Raw genomic sequence first — 10,060 nt, 5'->3', positions numbered from 1 at the left:
ACTCATGACCTATGGAGACTGTGAGCTGAAAATGTGCACTGTTTCCACCTGCTAAGTTTTGGGGTAAACTGTCTTACATTTGACTAGAAAGAAGGGACAAGAATGAGTTCAAAGATCATGAAAAAGAGGCTTGTACTTGATATCATAGGAAACAGCAACTTTTACTTTTTAGATATCTTTTGCTGAATGGATGATACTGACTGCATTTAAACACTTTAAATCTATTTAAGCACTTCCATAGAAAAGTTAGGAATATGGAAAAGTTCAAGGAAAAATTAAAAATCATGCATAATTTTACCACAAATACATAATTAAAATTATTATGTTGATACACATTTTTCAGTCCTTTCTCTACAAAATTGAATTATTCTCTAATAGTGTTTTATAATCTGGCTCCTAAACATGTACTACATTTTCCATTTCATATTCTTCTACCCATCTTTTAAATGACTTTACAGTTGCCCATTGTTTAATATATTGCAATTTATTTAACCAAACCTCTATTAGTTGACATTAATACTATATTTTAATGCATGAAATTTGGGCTGTCCCAGAAACTCAAGGTTCCCAGGATGGCACCTGTGTTTTGTTTCATGCTTTGTTTTATCTCATAGACATAAGCGGTAAATTTTCTGAGCTAAAGGAGGACATAACTTTTATAGCCAGCTTTCTCGGGCAAAGAGCACATTACTCTCCGGAAAATCTCATCAAGGGCATTTCTGTCTAGTGTTAAATGAAAGGGCTTAGGTATAATCAAGTAACTGACTAGTGGAAATAAGTATTGGGAAGCATTAAAGTGTGAATCATCTATGACCTCCTTATTTAAACAAAGTTTTGGACTCCAGGGTAAAAGGAAATCATCTTTTGAAATGAAGCTGAAACAAAGAAATAGAGAAATGTTATAATAAAGCACCTGCCTCTGTTGGCCTTAGTTGAGCTTGAAGGATCAGACAGTGGCCCCGTGTACGTGGGACAGAGACCCCATGTGAGCACCACAGCCAGCAGGGACACGTGTTGTGACACAATGTTCACGTTTGACAGAGAAGTAATGTCCATAGTGACAGACTTTTTCCTGGCCTCCAAAGTCACTGCAGATGGTGACTGCAGCCTTGAAATTAAGACACTTGGTCCTTGGAAGAAAAGCTATGACCAACCTAGACAGCATATTAAAAAACAGAGACATTACTTTGCCAACAAATGTCCATCTAGTAAAAGCTAGTATTTTTCCAGTAGTTATGTATGGATGTGAGAGTTGGACCATAAGGAAGTCTGAACGCCAAAGAGTTGATGCTGTTGAACTGTGGTGTTGGAGAAGACTCCTGAGAGTCCCTTGGACTGTAAAGAGATCCAACAAGTCAATCCTAAAGGAAATCAATCCTGAATATTCATTGGAAGAGGATGCTGAGCTTGAAGCTCAAATACTTTGGCCACCTGATGGGAACAGCTGACTTATTAGAAAAGATCCTGATGCTGGGAAAGATTGAAGGCAGGAGGAGAAGGGGATGACAGAGGATGAGATGGTTGGGTGGCATCATCGACTCAATGGACATGAGTTTGAGTAAGCTCTGGGAGTAGGTGAAGGACAGGGAAGCCTGGAGAGCTGCAGTCCATGGGGTCACAAAGAGTGGAACACAGCTGAGTGACTGAACAACAACAGCAAATTCTTGTAGATGCAATGTTGGAGTTTGAGGAATCTCAAGGCACTTTTCTCAGATGTAACAGTCTGGACCCTAGACCAGGAATTCTGCTCTTGCTCTGAAAGTTGTGAAATGATAGCTTAATTTAATTGGTGCTTTACATATATTGATGATAAAACTTTGGGTTTCTTCCCCCAAATGTGCTCTACAAAGGGAAAAGCTTTTTGGTTTGCTGTGTATGTATTTGTATATATGCTATGTACAAATCTCAGTTGTTCAGTCATGTCCAACTTTTTGCGGCCCCATGGACTGTAGCCGACCAGATTCCACTGTCCATGGGATTTCCCAGGTAAGAATATTGGAATGGATTGCTATTTCCTTCTCCAGGGGATCTTCCTGACCCAGGGTTCAAGCCTTCCTCTCTCTTTATATGTGTATATCTGCAGGAGAATTCTTGGGGCTTTGAAGGAGTGTCCGACTTGTGAATGCATCAGAATTTCCATAATGCTACACGTAAAGTGAAACTGACCTTGCATTTCTAACAGGGCACAGAGATTAGAGTGCTTCAAAAAGGATTTTTCAAGATGAAAAGCAAAGTGCAAATATTTGAAGGTGGTAGAAAGAAATATTAGAAAAGAATTGCAAATGAATACTCATCTTAATTAACCTAGAAAAATAACTGGCTTTTTAGAAAAGAAGAAAAAAGCCAGCTGGGTGGATGAATAAAAGAAAGCAGTAAAGTTCTTGTATAGCTCATTTTTGATATGTCCTATCGCTCCAGTACTGTTGCCTGGAGAATCCCATGGACTGAGGAGCAGGGCAGGCTCCAGGCCATAGGGTGACAGTCGGACCCAACTGAAATGACCGAGCCTGCACACGTTGCTCTAAGGAAGAAAGGGTTTTCTTGAATTGAGCAAGCCCAGCAGGCCTTGGGAACTTGCTCTCATGTAAATCCTGCAATTTTGATGATCCAAAGAGGTCTTGGAGTCTCAGCCTGTGTACTTAGTGGGGCTGTAACCAAGCTGCATCACATCCCTTTTATTTTTATATTTATTTTTGCCCACATGTCATATAGCATCTTAGTTCCCTGACCAGGGATCAAACCTGTGCCACCTGCATGGGGAGGGTGGCGTCTTAACCACTGGACTGCCAGGGAAATCCCTATGTGCCTTTCTTATTTTTTCTGTTCCCTCTGCTAGTTTATTTTTCTTCAAATATCCATTTATTAACTTAAAAAAGTATTGAACAATTATTGAATTGTCATTGTAAGGCCTGTATTTTGCCACACATAGGGTACACAAAGATGTGATTCCTGCCCTCAGGGAGCCTAAAAACTGAGACCTAGTCCTAACTCTTGCACTAATCCTTTGCTCTGAGCAGGAGAGTAGGGACTCATTGTTCTAGTTTTCGTTCTCATAGTTCTAAAGTTTGCTTTCTTTTTCACCAGATGTTCTATTAACTGCTGTTTTTAATTCTGTTAGTAGTAATATTTCTTGCCACCTGATTTAAGATTTTTTTTCTGCCTCCTCCCTGGTGGCTCAGAAGGTAAAGCGTCTGCCTGCAATGCTGGAGACTGGGTTTGATCCCTGGGTTGGGAAGATCTCTTGGAGAAGGAAATGACAACCCACTCCAGTACTTTTGCCTGGAAAATTCCATGGATGGAGGAGCTGGTAGGCTACGGTCCATGGGGTCGCAAAGAGTTGGACACGACTGAGTGACTTCACTTTCACTTTCATATTGCGCCTCCTCAGTACTCATTTCCCTGACTTTTTTTCTTGTCTTTATCTATATGGTAAATGTGAAAAAAAAAAATACTTATTTAAGTAATATTTTTACTAGATAAGAGCTTAATCCTGACAGTATTAATTTCAGATCTATGTCTTAGTATATTTACAAGTTTCCTAAGGACATAGTAATTGAAAAATCTTCATTTAAAATCTAATTTAAAGTTTAAAAATAAGAGATACAAATGTAAATGATATCCCTAGTTTCTATAAAGAGAATTGTGGGTTCTTAAGTGTTTGAGACTAAAATGTACTTGCATTAAATCCCAGACTAGTAAAGTATATAAATTATAAAGTTACTATAAGAAAGGTTTGAGAGGGAGGTTCATTTTAAATGTAATTGTGATGATTAATTTTATGTGTCAACTTGACTGGCCATAGGGTGCACAAATATTTGATCAAACATACTTTGGGCATTTCTGTGAGGGTGTTTTTGGATGAGATTAACATTTTAATGGGTGGAGTGGAACAGACTAACCTCTATAATGTGAGTGGCATCATCCAATCAGTTAAAGGCCTAAACAGAACAAAAAGGCCAACCCTCACCCAAGTAAGAGAAAGTCATTAGCAGCCTATCTTTGGACTTCACAGCTACCATCAGCTTTCCTGGACCTGTGCATGCTGGCCTTGGGACTAGAGATGCACCGTCATTTCTCCTGGGTCTCAAGCCTGCCAGTCCACACTGCAGGTTTGGACTTACCAGCTTCTGTTTTCATGTGAGCCAACTTCTGTAATAAATGTATACACATACATATATCCTATTGGTTCTGTTTCTTTGGAGAATGCTGAGTAATACAATAATGTATGTAGCATTTGCTAACAGTATGCTTATTTAGTACTTTATACAGTATAGATGCTCAAAAAGTAGTTGATTAATTGACTTGTTAATCATTATGCTCATAGGCTTCACAGTCATATAAATAGTTTTGGACTCTGGTCCTGCTACTTACTAACTGTGTGAACTTAGTCAGTTCTGTTCCTCAGTTTCTCCATATTTAATATCAAGATAATTTTAACTTCCATGTAAAGTTGTTGTGAGGACTAAATGAAATAGTGACAGAAAAGGAAAGCAGAAGCTTTGATGAAAGCTTGGACCATTTACTTTGCTAACAAAGGTCTGTTTAGTCAAAGCTATGGTTTTTCCAGTAGTCATGTATGGTTGTGAGAGTTGGACTATAAAGAAAGCTGAGTACTGAAGAATTTATGCTTTTGAACTGTGGTTTGGAGAAAACTCTTGAGAGTCCCTTGGACTGCAAGGAGATCAACCAGTCAATCTTAAAGGAAATCAGTACTGAATATTCATTGGAAGGACTGATGCTAAAGCTGAAACTCCAATACTTTGGCCACCTGATGCGAAGAACTGACTCATTGAAAAAGACCCTGATGCTGGGAAAGGTTGAAGGCGGGAGGAGAAGGGGACGACAGAAGATGAGATGGTTGGATGTCATCACTGACTCGATGGACATGAGTTTGAATAAGCTCTGGGAGTTGGTGATGGACAGGGAAGCCTGGCATGCTGCAATCCATGGGGTCCCAAGGAGTTGGACATGACTGAGTGAATGAACTGAACTGAACTGGACCATTTACATCTATTCTGGGCCTTCCTTATGACCAACAGTCCTATTTGTTCATAGAACGTGGGGCAGGGTGAGTTTAGTTTTGTAGATGCTTTCAGAAAAGACTATGGCCTGCATGGCATTTCATAGTCTGCAGTGGATCCAGGTCAGCCTTCCCTCTGTGAAGAAGCTAACAAATTCATGTTCATCCTGATACCAGTCATAACTGGCCAATGCTCTGAAAGTACTAATTCTGAACTCATGTAGTATGAAAATTGATTTTTTTTACTATAAAACTTTTTTTCTGAATTATTCCATCAATTGGAATTGAGGAAACACACAATGACAAAAATCTTCTAAGAGTTCAGGAGCACTTTTAAGTGAATTTATATAAGAAACTCAGATACTGTTCAAGGTCCCCTGAAGATCAGATTAAATTAGGCTTGAGCTCTATTTCCAGGATCTGTAATAGGCAAAGTGCTACTCATGATTCCTTGAATTTCCCCTCTTTAATGCTTCCTTTTACTCCATTTTTTTTTTTTTGTTATTTCAAATGATCCCAAGGCCAAATCCAGAAGTTCAGCCCCTTAACTATTTCCCACAAAAAAGTAACCATACACAGAATTTTATGCATGTGGTAACTTTCCAAAGATCTGAGCAGTCCTATTGCTCACTACAAAGCCTACGCCATTGTGCTGACTCTACCACCTCTCTTTTCTGCTCAAGGCTTTTCAAAGCCCATGCTCCTGCCGTGATCACTTGCATTGATCATGTGCACCCATGATGGTGATGAGTAGAGTCCCATCTCTGCCTCTGACAGCTCTTCCCACGTGATAAGCTAGATCAGCCTACTCGGTTCCTCCAACCTGTCTTACATTCTGTTACTCATCAGTGAAATATCTACATGTTTGTGTCAAATGGTAGCACGTATGTGTAGGTATATCCACAGGCAATATTTGCTGTGCCTGTTTAAGTTCTCCTTATAATAATTACAGTGGTCAAGGGGCTCTAGAACCTAACAGATTGGGACCACTTCCACAAAAATCTCTACTATCCATATACTTTATGGAGGTGTAATCCATAGATTGATTTATTTATATTTTCTTTCTTGTCTGCTCTTGTTAACAAAAACTTAAAGTTCACCTCAGTTAAGAAAAACTTGTGCATACTAAAACTTTTAGCTTCTAGCTCTCTTATGACATCATTGTGGGAACCTTATAGTCAATATTTTCTCACCTACCCATCCCCACTCCAATAGCGTTTGTTAACGGTATTGATATCCAAAAGGGAGGCAGTCACCCATTTTCTTCTTTCTGATTGTTCAAGAGCAAATGCTGAACATGATATTTTGAAAGTTAGTAGAGATTCTTCCAGAAAAGATTGCTTTGCTGTACAGAGATTTCAATCTTTTCTAATCAGTAAACTACTGTCTATTGAGCTTTCTTAATTTTTGTGAAACAGGTAAGCATTATTTTTACTTTCTTGTCATTATCACTGAATCCTCTTACAAAGTTGCCCTCCTCCCTTGAGAAAACGTAATATCTCAACCAACGTTTAAGCTCCGGACCGAAGCATACAGTGACTACTGGTGTGTGCTGAGTCAGCACCCGCAGGTAGGGAGTGGTGGGTTTGAAATTCTAAATTCAGAAAATACCTATTGAACATCCACTATGTACCTACAAAGTGCCATACCTGGTACGGGGAATATAAAAAATGACTAGAAACATTCCTGGTTCTCAGGGGGTTTACAGTTTAGTCTCCATAAAAAAGACCAGCAAGTCAGAAAATAACTATCTATGATGCATGGCAGAGAATGATAACTTTCTGAGAGGCAATGAGAACCGATGGGAGCTCAGAGAGGGAACAGTTCACCTCACTGGCACCAGAGACAGTTTCGTGGGTGAAATCTTGGTAGCATTTTAAACAGTGCCCAGCAATGAGTCATAGAGAATTTGAGGCAGAGGGCAAGGCATGGAAGTGGAAAAGTGGAGCTTGGGTATGGAGCAAGTAATTGTGTGAAGAAAAGGAGTAAGATTTCAGCCTTCAAAGGCAGGTTGGGTCTGATCAAGAATGATCTTCAGTATTGGGTTAAGGAAATTCAGTTGCTCCTGATTCTTTCCCAACCTTTGTAGTTCTAGTGGGTTGTATTTTTATAATAGCATGTGCCCTCATGTATCCTGGTTAAGCTGTCTACATGCCTACCAACTGTATTAGTCTGTGAGTGATTCTAAGTCCTGGTGAATCATTTATTTATCTTCCAATCATAGACACCTTGCGGGACACTTGCCACATGGAGGGAGCTTGGAAAATGTGATGTTAAATGAAGACCATCTCAAGTTATGTTTTGTTGCATGAATATCATTCATTGTCTGGAAACATACCACACATGTGCATGTGTGCATGCACATACACAGTTTCATAAAGAAGCAGACTTTAAAAGTTTTTAAAAATCTTTTTAAAAAACGTCTTCAAAAAGAAGAATTTTTCTTCTCAAGGTTGTTGATTCTTAATTTTCTTATTGAATTCAGCAGGATCTATTTTGGTATGAGTTGTAGCTTTGAAAGTGAAGTGGCTCAGCCATGTCCGACTCTTTGCCAGGCTCCCCCATCCATGGGATTTTTTAGGCAAGAGTACTGGAGTGGGTTGCCATTTCCTTCTCCAGGGAGTCTTCCCAACCCAGGGATCGAACCCAGGTCTCTCGCATTGTAGACAGACGCTTTACCGTCTGAGCCACCAGGGAAGTCCAGTTGTAGCTTTAGCAGACTGCAAAAGCTGTTGTCAGCTTAGTGATCACATATCATGTTCTCAATTTTGCGGGGCAAGAGCCAAAGGCTTTTCCAGGTTAAAATCATGTTTATTTGGCAGTATAGTTTACCCAGATGTTTAAAACATTTTTGATCTGTTAGTTTCTAGTCAGTTCCACATGCCAGTATTTATATTCAAAGTTTTGCCTAGATGTTGTTCTCAAGTTTATTTGCTTCCTTGCCCCTATGCCCTTCTGTTTCAGCTTGATGGTGGTTACCTTGAGGACAATAGGTTTGGGTGGAAGCCACACCATAATGTAATCTTTGCATTAACACTGAGGTTTTGAGTTAATTTAATGGTTAATTCTTACTGATTGCTAATCATATAACAAAGAGTAATACAATATTAAAATATATCATCCCCAGTAAATTAATATGCACTTAGAAAATCTAATGGTCTTCGGTAAAATATAGCATATGAAGCTTCATTTAAAATATATCCTATGAAAATTAAAAAAATTTCAGAGTTTGGATAGAAATATATCTTAAAATATTATGAAAAATATTCATCATTCTGAAACAGTGTCAGAAAAGAAGACCCAAATTCCTCTAAAACAATTAGTTCTAGTTAGCTATCCAGTTGCTGTTTTTGGTAAAATTAACAAGAAAACATATTTACAATTTTACATTGCAATCATAGGTCAAGTAATTAGGACTGAAGAAGTATTGCTGACATAGAAATTAGGTTGACTATGATATTTTCAAAAATAGTGTTCTTTCACTCATTTAAATTAAAAAAAATTAAAACATGCTTAAATCTTATTCTAGTATTCTAAAAATGTTTGGAAATATTTTTCTTAGTTTTTAGTACTGAAATCCATCCTAATGCCTTTAGCAATAGTGACTGTAACCAAATGAAATTAGTATTTTGTGGTTTTAGTAGTTTATAATAATTATATTTGAAGGTGTGATGAGACAGCCCCATCTTTCCATTTGGGACTATGGTCTAAAATCACAGTCCTGCGCAGTGGACATACATTCTTTTTGTAAAACCATAAGTTAATGCACTCTTCAAAAAATATATGCTGACAGAAGGGAAGAATAATTTTCTGAAATTCAGCTTCACATATTGAACAAATATCACCCACATCTGAATAAGTCACTCTGTAACTGGTTGTGTAAAAAATATTCACAAACATATCTGAAAGTTCTTAGATTTCCAAAAAATGCAAAAGATTTAAAATGAGGTAGAATAAAGCCAGTAATATCCAAAGAACCTATTTAATTATATTATTAAACTCCCTGAGGCAAATAAGGTAATAAAACCAAAACTGATAGGGGATAAAATTCAGTAAAACTGACTTAATTCTTCTAAGAGCATACCCCAGGAACCTTTGACTTTAAAAAGCATGATGAAAGAAGGCACCACTATAATAAGACTTTTTGAGCCATGAAAAGCAATTTCAAAATGAAGTCTGTAATTCCAGTAATCCAAAGTACTTCTGAGAAGTTCGAATGATCCAAAATAGGATTTAAAAAGATTAAGTTGTAATAAAGAGACCAAGAATGAAAGAGAATGGAAAATCCTGCTAAGAATACCAGTAACCAAGCTTACTGGATCTTTGAGCACCTATTTTTTAGAAAAGCCTGATTTGAAAATTATTTGGAGGCCCAGTTCCAAGAGAAATTTCACATTTTTCTGGAGTTTGGATTTTCAGCATATCCTTTAGGCATGGCATTTGTCTGGGTATGAATCTCTAGATATGGATCTCCAGAATGAAGGCAAGGTCCTTCTCCTGTCCATTTGGTTGCACAGGCACTTTGGGAGGCCAGGCAGCCTCACGGCCTGCAGTTCCTGGAGGACTGGCATGGCCCTGGTATGCTTTTTTTCTGATCCAAATTTCTTGGCATTAGGACTGTGTTTCCTCTCATGATGAGTGGATGGAGGCCCCATAGTGCTGTCAGGGACTGCAGGAGACAAGACTCAATTTATTCAAATTGCTGCAACAGAGCCTGCTGAGACCAGAAACTGAAGCTGGAGGAGGAGGGGTCCAGAAAGGAGAGTGGATGAATTAGGGGAGTCACTAAGTCATCCTTCTGTAGCAGTGGCATGGTCAAGTCAGAGCTTGAGGGGAGTCTGCTGTGAAGGACCACTAAGGGGGTGAGTGTAGAAGTCTGGGCAAGGCTGGGACCTGGTCCTGGATATAGCCTCTGTGGATTGGCATTCCAGCCTTTAGTCAGCGCAGGAGGCAGGCAGGATGAACAGCTGGCCCTGGAGGCTGTAGCGTGGGGAAGGAGGAAGAGGGCAGACTGGCATCTGCCACTTTTCTGTGTCTGCC

The 10,060-nt window shown here is 38.9% G+C and overlaps 1 pseudogene; it reads right to left on the bottom strand.

Moving 5' to 3' along the window:
* Positions 1-8,674: 8,674 nt before the first annotated feature.
* Positions 8,675-9,401, bottom strand: LOC122676777 (annotated as a pseudogene).
* Positions 9,402-10,060: the final 659 nt, after the last annotated feature.

This window comes from Cervus elaphus, chromosome 20 (assembly GCF_910594005.1).
Source record: "Cervus elaphus chromosome 20, mCerEla1.1, whole genome shotgun sequence".
Taxonomy (NCBI): domain Eukaryota; kingdom Metazoa; phylum Chordata; class Mammalia; order Artiodactyla; family Cervidae; genus Cervus; species Cervus elaphus.
Note: the sequence above shows the minus strand (reverse complement) of the source record. Positions and strands in the feature narration are given on the sequence as shown.